The following is a 12,532-nucleotide window of genomic DNA, read 5'->3' as shown; positions in this document are numbered from 1 at the left end:
TTGCTTCGTCCTTCAATTCATTTGCATTTTAACAAATACAGAAACTAACAATTCAGATAATACAGAAATAGAACCAGAAGAAGGTGATTCAGACCTTTGCTATTAAACTTGGCAGCTTATGAAATTAGTCCACATGGCCCTTCTGATTTATGCATTACGTCAAACATTAGGCTTATGGATTCACTCATTGATCATGCCGAGGTTGTTAAATAGCTCCGGAAGAAGGAAATTCTTCTCGAATAATTTAGGTAGTGGTCAATAACTTTCGCAACTCTTTAACGTAATAGCTAATTCTCTGGTGCCCGATCCTTGAACATATGTAGATGCTAAGTAGCAGATTGAAAAGCACTGCATGAATAAAAGACGAGTATGGATTACTGAATGGATCCACAACCAATTTAGCTGCCTTGGGCTATCTTGGCTTTTCTGGGTGCCATTTTGCTATTGTACTGAGCCTAGTGCAGACATATTTGGCTGTTTTCCCATGTAAATCCTTGTAAGACAAGTTTTACTAAATCAACCATGCATAAGTTTCAAGCAGAATGTTCTAGTTGCAAGAATATTTTCTTTCCCGTATAGAGTCCCTATTTTATTTCCCTTCAAAATCTTTCACACAATTCATTCATTCATGGCTTATTCCGTGCAGGCTATATCACAATTCATTCATTCATGGCTCCACGGGTAAAGTTGTTCACGGAAGGTAAACTTCAATGCACCAACCCAAAGTAAATAAAGGTATAAACATTCTCTCTTGAGTTCTGATCTAGTTCATGGCCATGTAGATAAAGATCATGGCAAAACGCACTGTTACTTTGGTAAAGATGATCAACAATTTAGTACAGGATAAAGAATGAGAAACCACAATTTCCATTCCCTGCATGTCAACCCAAGGTGTATTTGCACATTGTTTTGACCTTTTAAGTAAATGCAATATGAGTTAGCTGCTTTTCATGGCATCTTTTTCAAGATTCCACTTTCTGAGTTGGGGATAACGTTGACTGAACTTACCATTGTACATTACTACAGAACATATGATCATGTCTTTCCATACGCTGCTACGCAAGTGTAATTTTTTGTGCCAGCTGACTCCACTGGGATCGTTTAGATAAGCAGTTAATTTTACTCTCTCTACCAGCTAAGTCTACTGGAATTTCTCTACTTGAAATGTTCATCTCATCTCTGTTATCTCTAGATAATCCTAAGCTTTCTTGTTTCCAAGCATAAAACAGATGCCGATTTTGTTGTTAATATCGCCAATCCATGCAGCAACGGGCCCTACTACTTGGACAGGGACTATCCAAACAAAGGGCCGATGTGGTGCCCCCTATTGGCTGGCTATTTGCACCGTCCAAGAAGAATTACTCATGCAGCAATATTCAGTCAACATCTATAATTTTTAACTTTGTCTTGTACTTCATTCTTCGACGTGCTGTCTTTATGTGGCCTGTGATACTTAGTTCTTGTTTGGTGAAGAATACAATATTCTACTAGACATTATAAAAGAAGAGAAAAGTAGTTATTGCATGGCAGACATCTTTATTTATTTGGATGTTAGAATCATCTTTGGTGGAGTTAGTGTTACTTATGAACTCCTAAGATCTGTTTGGAATGGCCTTCATAAGGAGAATAATGTGGCAGTGAATATGGCAATTTTTGTAGACTGTTTCAAAACTTTGTATGGGTACATTGAATTTTGATTCTTACTTTGTGATTAAATATCCAAAATTATAGATCCCTTCTAGGTAATTTACACTGAAGGCTCAAACTTGCATTTACTAGTGTTCTATCTCTAGAATGCTTTTGTAACTCAAGGCTTACCGTATTGTTATTGTACAAGAAATCTAGAAAATCCAGTTGCATCAAGAACCACTGCAGCCTGAATAGCGATACCATCATTGCAAATCAACGAAGATTTCGATTCCTCGTGGATTACTTTCACAAACTTGGCTTGATGAAATTTAACGCCGTTCGAAATGCCTTTTTGCATCATTTTCGATTTCAGTTGCTCCCTGATAACCCTTCCACAATGATTTTATTTTCTTTAATCAATTCTTTTTTCTATTTTTGTTCATTATTTGTATTTTCTATAATAGTATGTCGTTAATTAGTTTACATTAAAGAAATTTTTTTTGGGCAATGGTTTTTTAGCATCCTGACCTTAATTTTCTTTACTCATTTTCCCTTTTCCTTGCCTTGTGTGTTGCAGTTTTATTCTTGTTCCTTTGAATTTGGTGTTTGTTATTGCTTGGTTACCTGCACGTCATTTGTTTGAGGAAATGCTCAACAGAGTAACCAGTCAAATAGCTTGTTTGGGAGAAATTATTATTATTATTATTATTATTATTATTATTATTATTATTAATTAATTAATTAATTAATTAATTAATTTTTATTTTTATTTTTACTTTTATTTCTATTTTTTTGGAGAATACATGCTTGAGAAGTATGGAAAAGTTATGAATGAATACAATATGTAGTTGAAAATGATTTTTGGGAAAATTAATTAATTTTTTTTAAAAGGTCATTCGCGAAAAACCTCTAAATTTTGTTAAATCGCTGCTTATATAATATGTGATTCTTTGTTAATCTTATAATTCGTGTATACAAGCCAAGTTGACACAAACTTCTTGCACTAAAAAATATGGTATATTCTTGTTTTCCTTAAATAAAAAGCCCATTACTCAACTATATTGGTCGTTTGATTACCCGCAAGTGAACAAGATCGTGAACAAGTAATATAGTGATGTGTAGAGTGTTGAATCCACGAGAACTATGTGATTGATCAAGTTAAAGCTAACACTACCCTTAATCGAATAGCAAAATTGAATTGTAATTAAAAACTATTAAATCTATCAACTAATAGAAAGCAATGTAGAGAAAATTTATCAAATTCGAGAAACGTATTGCTAAGATGTCGAATCCCCCTTGTTATTCAATTTTTAATTCAACAACTTAAATTGACAATTTGAAATCATGCTTGTTGGTCAATGTTCCTAATTTGTTTAAAAGCCTCTCTCGATAGCAATTAAATTTAATTCTACGTGTGATTTTCCTATATTTCTATAAAAAAAAAAAAAAAAATACGAACATCCAGGAAAGCATTAAATGGCTAGAACATCATCTTTAATAACCATGTGAAGCATAGAGGTATATCTCTATCATTTATCGAACCTCACAATGTTTATTATTTTGTGCTAATGATCTTATTTTCTCTCTCGAGAGCAATAGAATCCACAAACAATTCAACTAGTGATCAATTACTTGAAAAGCAAACTAAACTATAATAAACATCCAAACAATTAAACATATTTAACGTCAATTAAATCATTCAAATTAAAAAATTTATAACAAGGATTCATCACATCCTCACAATATTAAAAAGTTAGTCTAGCATATTGTCGAAATTAAATACGCAAAAGTTATAAGACATCACCAAACCTTGACAGAACGTGGTTAACGTTGACAAATTGAAATCTGTCTTTTTTTTTTTTTTTTCAAAATCAGCCCTATTTTCTGCCTTAAAAATTTCAACAGGTTTCTGTGTTTTCTTTCCCCAAACAACTGCTCAATGTGTGTCTAATTCCACCAGGTTGGCTGCGTTTCTGGTGCTTATAAAATTCCAGCAGGCAGCTCATTTATTATTTCGTCAATCTGCTGCAATTATTGAACTGGAGAACCAACAAATCAGCCGCCCAAGGTGTCTTTATTGTATATAAATTCCAGCAGGCAGCTCGTTCTATTTCCAGTAGATTCTGTGTGTCTAAAATATTTTTTTGGTCCCTAATTCTGACACTTTTTTTTTTCTTTCTCTGCCTGCGTATCTTGACTGCTATGCTTCTTCTCCTCTACGTGTTCTGTCCTCCATTTCCACGCATGAGATGTATTCATGTATAATGTAGCAGCCTCCTCTTTTCTCCTGTGCGTGTCCCCTCCTTCGTCTTTCTTCGTGCATATGTGTTAAAATATAATATTGCAGCTCACTTTTATAAGTTTTTCCTCTCACTGCCGAACGTGTTTCTGTAGGCGTATGTATCTCTTTCAGCAATCTCCCCTGAAAGCTGCCGTCTTCTATGTATATATATTCATGCTCTGCAAACACCTTTTATTTTATTTTATTTATTTATTTATTTATTTTTTTGGATCAAAACAAAAGTCCACAAATTAGGCCCATTGAATCCTTTATTTTCTTCAAGTCCTTCAGTTTCCAAACTATGAAATTTGATCTCCAAACTTTGCATCCAGTAGCCAATTTAGTCCTCGTGTTTTGGAATTTGTCATTTCTTTGCCGATTTTTTTGCTTCCTTCCTTCGATTCCCTTTTCATTTATAGAATTACCTATTTAACATAAAATAAAACAATTTAGGATATAATTTGTCGAAAGAACTACCAAATATTGCTATTTTAATACGCCGAATAAGTGTATAAAATACACTTATCATATATCTTTGATTTGTGTTGAATGAAACCGGATATCATAGATGGGAGTTTGGGAGTCATTTATTTGAATCAAAGACATCATGCTTCTCAGAAACAAGAATATAAAATTCGATTGACTTTTGTACTTGGACAAGAAACTGAACATTCTCTAGCTTCATTCTTCCTCACAGATGGAAATTGAAAGACTTAAAGAGAATTATCAACGACTATCCATTTCCTGATAAACCATTGCATCCCACTCTTCACTCACCCCATTTGTGGAAAATGTTCTTGGTAGATTGTTTGCTGTGTACTCAAATGCCCTCAAAGCTTATGAGTTCTTCCAATAATCTCCTCTGTGACAAGTACGTTCCAAGATCATATGCTTCTGAGAAGACCCTCCACATACTGACACGGTTGCGATACTTTGACAAAGCCTGGGAATTAATGGAAAGAATTAAGCAGACTCACAGTTCCTTGCTCACTCTGAAGTCAATGAGCATCATGCTATCGAGAATTGCGAAATTCCAATCCTATGAAGGCACTCTGGAAGCATTTGGGAGGATGGAGACAGATATTTTCGGGAGAAATTTGGCACGGATGAGTTCAATGTACTGATTCGAGCATTTTGCACACGGTAGCAGATGAAAGAAGCTATATCTTTCTTCAACAAGCTGCATTCTCGATTTTCTTCCAACACCAAGATTGAATATTTTGCTTTTGGGTTTCAAGGAACCAGGTGATGTTATTGCAATAGAGCTGTTTTATCATGAGATGGTTCGAAGAGATTTTAAGCCTAACAATGTCAGTTATTATATCAGAATTGATGCTTACTGTAAAAATAAATGTTTCAGTGATGCTATAAGGCTTTTTGAAGAAATGGAGCGTGTTAATTGCTTCCCTACAGTAGAAACAATTACCATTTGATCCATGGAGCAGGGATGGCTCGAAATATTACCAAGGCCAAACAATTGTTCAATTTAATCTTACCGAGAGGTTTAAAGCTAGATTTTTAAGTTCTATTGTTGGATCTAGACATATGGGTTCAGCAGCAGCCTTATTTGACAAGATGGAAAAGAGAAATATTGAACAAGATAATGTCACTTATCATACTATGTTTTCGGGATTAATTATATCAAAGGGCAATGATGGTGTCTCTGAACTCTATCAAAAGATGATTGAGATGAATTTTTTGCCCAAGACAAGGACAATTGTGATGTTAATGAAGTTCTTCTGTGAGAGCCGAGGAGTTGATTTGGATTTGGATTTGGATTTGGGTTTGTGGAAGTACTCGGTGAAGAAAGGGCACTGTCCACAGTCATGCCTTGGACCTCCTGGTTTCAGGGTTATGTTCCCGTGGGAGAGTTCAAGAGGCATTTGAGTGCTCTAAGCAAATCCTAGAGAGAGGCCGTCATATGAGTGAGCTAGTGTTTCAGATGTTGGAGAGGCTTTTAGTTCAGACGGGAAAGTTGGACCAATTGCAAGAGCTAGAGCACTTGACAAAGAAGTAAAAAATATTGTTGCCTCCTTCCAGAGACTGCGCTATTTAGATTTCCTACCATTTGCAGTATGGGTCAAATTCAATTATAGCTTCAATCTCAGGTAAGATGCAACTATAATTTGTTGTATCAATTCATGCACAGATAGATCCCTCCTGGGCTTAACTAGAATTTATAACGAAATAGTATGAGATTATTGGAGTTTTCCTGTGAATTTTTCTCATTTCTTTCCACAAAAAAATGTAAAAAAGATGCCTCGTTGAGCATTTAAAATCCCGGAAACTGCCTTCCTCTTTTTTTTTTTTTTTTTTTTTTTTTTTTTTACATTAAACAAAAGGGACATAATCTGAAGGAGACGGAATTAGAAAATCTGCTGACATTTTGCCGTATCTTAATAGGCTCGTTATCGGATGTACGCAATGTTGGACTCGACTATTGCCCATTGAAGCAAGAAAAAATCCTCAAACGAGAATTCTGGGATCTCTTTTAAGAAGCACAGTAAAGAAACCTCGGAAAGAGAAGATGAAGATAAACTGGAGGTGCTTTGACCTGGCTTAACAAATTTCTTGAAGAAACCATATTGCATTAGTGGGGATACCAAAGAACAAGTACCTATCATAGTCACTCCAGCATCTTGAAAGCATACAAGGACCAAATCACTGTGTACATATCAGGGAACGAAGAAACACATTTATAATTGGAGACGAAGGAGAAGCATAAGAAGAAAAGGCATCAAGGAACTGTTTGCAGAAATTTCCCAATTTTGTTTAATATCTTTAGCATTCTCTGGCAAACAATCCATTAGTTTTAACTGGATGTTCTTCACATTAAGGGACTTAAATTTGAAAGCATGATATCAACTTACGTTATATGAAAAATCAACTTGCACATCTCAGTATGATAATTATTTTGGCATCAGATTTTCATATTAACATTGCCAAATTCCTCAGGAAGAGAAATACCAACTATCAGCACAAGATCTTTGAATGTATGCCCAAAACTAGAGTAATATTCTACGCACTGCCAAGATTTAAATCATCACATTGATTTTCATAAAACTTAATTTATTCAAAAAGTAAGACAAAGAGGCCGAACTTTCTCATCTTTATACCAGATTGATCGTCCTTGAACTAAGGGTCTATTTGATTGCAAAGATGGAGTTTGAGTGGAAAGAAAATGAATTCCAGAAAATCGAATTGTCTAGAAATTATTTTTCTGGGAATTGTGAATTGATAGTATTTGATTGATATAATTTTCTAGGTGGAAAATGTTGAAATAAAAGTGTCTTTTGGTGTCCGTTTGGCTTTGTTTTTCATGAAAATTGTCAATTTAAGGAATATCCACTTCTACCATTGTTCCTAAAATTTGTTTCCATTGCCAACCAAAAAAAAAAAATCCAAAAATCATCTATATTTTGATGTTTGTTTGTCTTTGTTTTACAAGAAAATTGTCAATTTAAGGGCTATCATCTTTTACAATTATTCCTAAAATTTGTTCATATTGCCAACAATTAAAAAAAAAAACAACAAAAAAAGGTGAAATTCCAAAAACCACCTACCCATGGGAAAATAAAAGGTGAAATTTCATGCTTTACCGGCTTGTACTTATAAAATCATGGAATATCAATTTCCTGAAAATTTTTGTTAATCAAACAGGTCAAAAATGGAAGTTAGAATTCGAATTCCAAGTTCCATGAAAAATATAGTGTAATCAAACGGGGCCTAATTTGTTCAAAAAGTAATCCAGCTTCTCAACGGTGACATTCGGCATCACAATAACATGTGCCATATTTACCGTCCCAAGCGAGCTGCCAACTGTGAACAAACTTCTCATCATGTTGTCACTCAAACAACTGTAATGCTCAGTTGATTTAGCATGACACCAATTCCTGCTTCCCTAAGACAACCTTTCAAATTGTGAAAATTGATATGGCACTTTTGGACTTCCTTTCGGAATCTTTTTTACCCTTTTGTTATCTGCACACCACATGGCATTGGACATCCCACAAACTTATGGCCAGAAACGCTCACATTTTCGGTGGGCGTCTTGAAACTAACCTTCGGTGCCTGCATAGAACAAAGACTGCTTAGGGAAAGAAGAAAGCGATAAAGCAGAATTCTAACTAATTTTTGTAAAACCCTATAATCACTGGGTGAAGATGATTTTTAGGGGTAGATGAGGTTGAAAGGTAAAAACTATGACAAACAGATTGCAGTAGCGATAATGGAGCAAGCCACTGAATAGTGCAGAAGAAGATATTCGAAAAAAGCAACCCCACAAATAAAAAAATAGTAACCTAATCCCACATTGAAAGTTAAGCTAGTAGATAACTTGCATAGAATTAATTTAGTGGTGCATAATGTGGTGTACCTAAAGATATACACCCCTCACATGGGGTGTGGAGTCCACCCGAATAAGTGCTTTTTATTCGGATGGATCCCACATTCCATGTGAGAGGGGTGTACACGTTTAGGTACACCCCTATGTATCACTAGCATCACCGAACTTGCATATGTAGTAGAATTGGAATGTCATTGATCACGACCTAACTTGATCAGGATGTGTTCTATAGTTTGCACATTTGTGTCCTTGAGCTCTAAGGAGGCAAAAAACCAAGTTTGGTGGTGGATGACAAACGCTCGCCTGGTCTGATCCAAGTGTGATTAATAGACCTGTTAGGTGTCATCATGGCAGTAAATGATCGGTCTCAACCGAGTTTACTCGACTGGGATGTTAGGCGGTTGTCCGATCTTGGCCGGGTTTACTCGACTGGTCTGATAGACATGACCAATCTTTTTGCACTCCTCTCGTGAATGGGATATGAGTTGTAAATTGTTGCAGGAGGGTGGAGGTGGTTTTGCGGTAGAGAAAAGATGAAGAGGTGGTGGTTATGAGATCAGAAGGAAGTAGGGATGTCAACGAGTCGAGCTAAGTCGACTCGCGAGCTGAAACTCGAGGCTCGGGCTCGACTAGAGTAAAATTAAAATGAGCTTTTTTGGCCCAAGCCAAGCCAAAGCGCACAAAAGTTCGGCCAAAAATTTGAGGCTCGATCCGAGCCAAAAGCTCCATTTTTTTGTTTTTGGGTTTTTTTAAAGGTAGATTACTGCCTCATTTTTTTTAAAGAGCCGACCCATCCAGCCATGGGCAGGCTCGGGCTTAGCCCATCGTCCCAAAATGGGGCTGGATTGGAGCCTCGACTTGGTTCTACCGAACCTCAAGCCAAGCCAACTCAGACTTTTCTCGGACCGAGCTACGAACAATCATATCGATAAGTCGAATTGCCATCTCTCGAAGGAAATTGGTAACGGCGATTTTTGGAGATTCTGGTTTTGAATATGAAGCCATGGCAATGCTTTGAAAAAAGAGCACTTTCCCATAAAACATGGCAGTGTAGCAGACGAGATCAGTAATGCCTGATTATTAAAAATCTATTTCCAAACTCCAACTTTTTGAAAGAAATTCTGTTTTTGTCTAGTGGTGGACATGTTCATGGAAATTAACGTAGTTTGCCTTGTTTAGCATCCATTAAAATAAAATTATTTTTTTGTTAACTAATTTTCAATCATACATTCACACAATAAAATATTTTATACGTATATTCAAAACTTTTTAATCACACATTTTTCAAAGAATCTTAATTTCAAACTCATTTTTCTAAAAAAAAAAAATTAAAATTATAATGATTGTCAAAAAGGGGCTTCAACTTCACGCAAAACCGCCATTTTTTTTAATACTTTTCTAATTTTCCCAACCGACCCCCCCCCAAAAAAAAAGAATAAATAAAACAAAAAAAAAAAATAATAGTAGTCCAATAGAAAGATAATCTCATGAAAGCAACGCCTGTTTTAAAGAAATATTTTAAATACTAACCTTCTTATTAGAGCGCGGCATAAAAAAAACAAGTAGAGTTTCTAATGAATATTGAATTGTATTAGCATGGCCCCACTAATTCGTATTCAATCAAGAATCAAATAATGCACTTGATTCCACTTGCTTAAATTACTAAAAATTTTCTTTAATTCTCAACGACTTCGAAGATTGGTTGTAAAAGTAGTTGAATAGATGTAAAGTTCGAATCTAAGACTAATAATGATCCTAAAAATCAACTATTAGTTTTACAAAATGTTAAATCTGTAAATATGCTCTGGACCCAAAAGAAAAAAAAAAGATTCATTAGTTCCTCGAAGACATAGGATTTGTTACGATAGCTAAATTGATTATTCAATTAATCTGCAAGTACAAAGACAGCTAGCTGTCAGCCTGTAATTGATTGTTGCAAAAAAATCTGTACTTAAAGTAACAATGAATAAAGTATAAAACTTTTACTTTTAATTTTAATTGAATATTTTCTGGTTTATACACGGCAGATAAAACAACTTAAACAAGATGGATCAATTCTAGCCGTTTATCGACTTCACCCCAAATTAGAAGGAAAACAAAAATTGCATCCAATTAAAATAAAATTATCGTTGCTGCTCCATCATAAGAGTGAAGTCCTCGAGGCAGACGAACCCGTCCCCATTTTTATCAACACCTCTTATCATGCGCCAGCAGTCCTCTAATGAGCACCGTCCGTCACCAATCGTTCTGAAAACGTTAAAAAGCTCCTCCGCCGTTATCTTTCCGTCATGATTGGAGTCGAAGAAGTAGAACGTTTCCTTCATTTCGGCGTCACACACTGGAGTCCCAAAAGCCGAACCGACCGCGTAAAACTCTTCTAAATTAACACACCCATCACCATCTAAATCCACTTCGTTCAACATCAGCCTCAGTTCCTCCTTACTCGGCGGCTCGGCTCCGACACGGATCAATAACGCCTCTAGCTCCTTCTTCTTTATCTTCCCGTCACCGTCTCTGTCTATCAATTCAAACGCTTGTTTTAACTCAAATCCGACAATTCGTCAGCGGGTAGAACGCTGGTGGGCGTGGCTGAGCCGTTTGTGGGGTTACTGAAATCGGTTTGAGAATCATCCGACGAACTGAAGGAAGCTGGGTCGGATTCTGATGTAGGAACAGATCGAGATTTCTTCCTCTTGAAGAGCTTTTTGGGAATGTCTTTGATGAATATCATGGTAGACATGAGTAAAGGGTTTAAGGGTGAAATGGCGAGGGAGAAATGAGAGTTATATGGGTGAAGAGTCCAGGAGGCATGAGTGAGCTTCCACGAAGTTTCCTTGGAGAATTTAACGGAGAGGCAGTGTAAATTTACCTTAAATTGAGGTTATATTTTGTAAATTTTCCTAATAATTTAGTGGTATTCCTCCATAAAGAAATATTCTTTTGATCTTCGAACTTTTGTCCGTCAATGCAATTCCATTTAAAGAAACATGAATTGTTACTAACGGTTGAATCTTCATTTCGTGCTGGACCACCAAGAGAATTGACTAGCAAAATTTCAGGGATATACATATCTTAGAATTGATTTCCTGCCGATGTAACAGAGAGAATGTAAGCAGGGTTCCGTTTCCTTTTCAGCAGTGAAAAGAAAAGAAAAAAAAAAAGGTTGAACCCCAACCTTAAGGGCCCCCACGGACCCTGTCCTGGACCATCGTGGAGGAGGTAAATCGCAGGATGTGCCTCCCAGGAGCCAGGGTGGAGAGCACATGGATAGGCCAAGGCTGTTAACCTATATGGTAACTCTCGCTTGCAACAAAGTCAATTCCACCTTGCGGGGAATCAAACTCTGCACACTGCCGCGCTGAGCCCTATCCGCCCTCCCCTTTGCCACTGGGAGATATGCCCTGGGGGCTTTCAGCAGTGAAAAATATATCTTTCCACATGTGGTAGAGAGTAGGCTTGGGCATGGTTCGGATTTGGTTGATTTTGAGTCCAACTCAAAATCAAACAGACTTGATCGATTTGGGTGAATTTCAACTCAAATTAGTCCAATACAGCCGTTGAAACCAAATCGAACCAAACTAAATGAAATCAACTTGGTTCGATTAATCAATTTGAACATTGGTGCGAGTTAAAAAAAAATAAAAATTGCCTACTTATTTTCGGTTAAGAAATATGTTTTTCTATACATATATATTTTTGGCTTGCGTAGTGCATATCAATGATATTGCTCCTGTTTGATCCCTATTAAATTACATTACATTACATTCAATTTTTCTCTCTCCTATTTTCAACCACACAATCTTCCATAAAATAATATTACACGTGAATCGAAAACTTTTCCTTCTTTTTCAACCACTCATTTTTCTAAAAAATACTATTCCCCCCATTTTTTTTTGATATCCAGGTACCTCAACTTACACCAGACTAAATCTTGGACCTCCAAAACCCATGCCCCTAGAACCTTGGAGGGGGTAAATCGCGGGTTATACCTGAACTGGATCACAGGTTCCCCCCATTAACTGTACACTTCTGCGCACAAGAGACCCTCCTCCACAGTGATTGCTCCATACCAAATTTTTGACCACAGGTTCCCACCAGGAATCGAACTCTCTACCCTGCCGCTGAAAGCAAGCCAATGTTGATTGATCTACCAGTTGAGCTGTGCCCCCGGGGGCCTATTCCCCCCATTTTCATTTTCAGGTAATGTGGATCAAACATGGGAATAATGTAAATGGTAAATGGTCGATTTTTCCAAAATCATCATATATATATATATA

The 12,532-nt window shown here is 36.4% G+C and overlaps 2 pseudogenes; one reads left to right on the top strand and one right to left on the bottom strand.

The window, feature by feature from the left end:
- The first annotated feature begins 925 nt into the window (after positions 1-925).
- LOC111375535 lies at positions 926-5,966 on the top strand (annotated as a pseudogene).
- Positions 5,967-10,218: 4,252 nt separating this feature from the next.
- On the bottom strand, positions 10,219-11,210 carry LOC111375528 (annotated as a pseudogene).
- Between the last annotated feature and the right edge of the window lie 1,322 nt (positions 11,211-12,532).

The sequence above is a fragment of the Olea europaea genome, unplaced genomic scaffold (assembly GCF_002742605.1).
Source record: "Olea europaea var. sylvestris unplaced genomic scaffold, O_europaea_v1 scaffold1384, whole genome shotgun sequence".
Classification (NCBI taxonomy): Eukaryota; Viridiplantae; Streptophyta; class Magnoliopsida; order Lamiales; family Oleaceae; genus Olea; species Olea europaea.
Note: the sequence above shows the minus strand (reverse complement) of the source record. Positions and strands in the feature narration are given on the sequence as shown.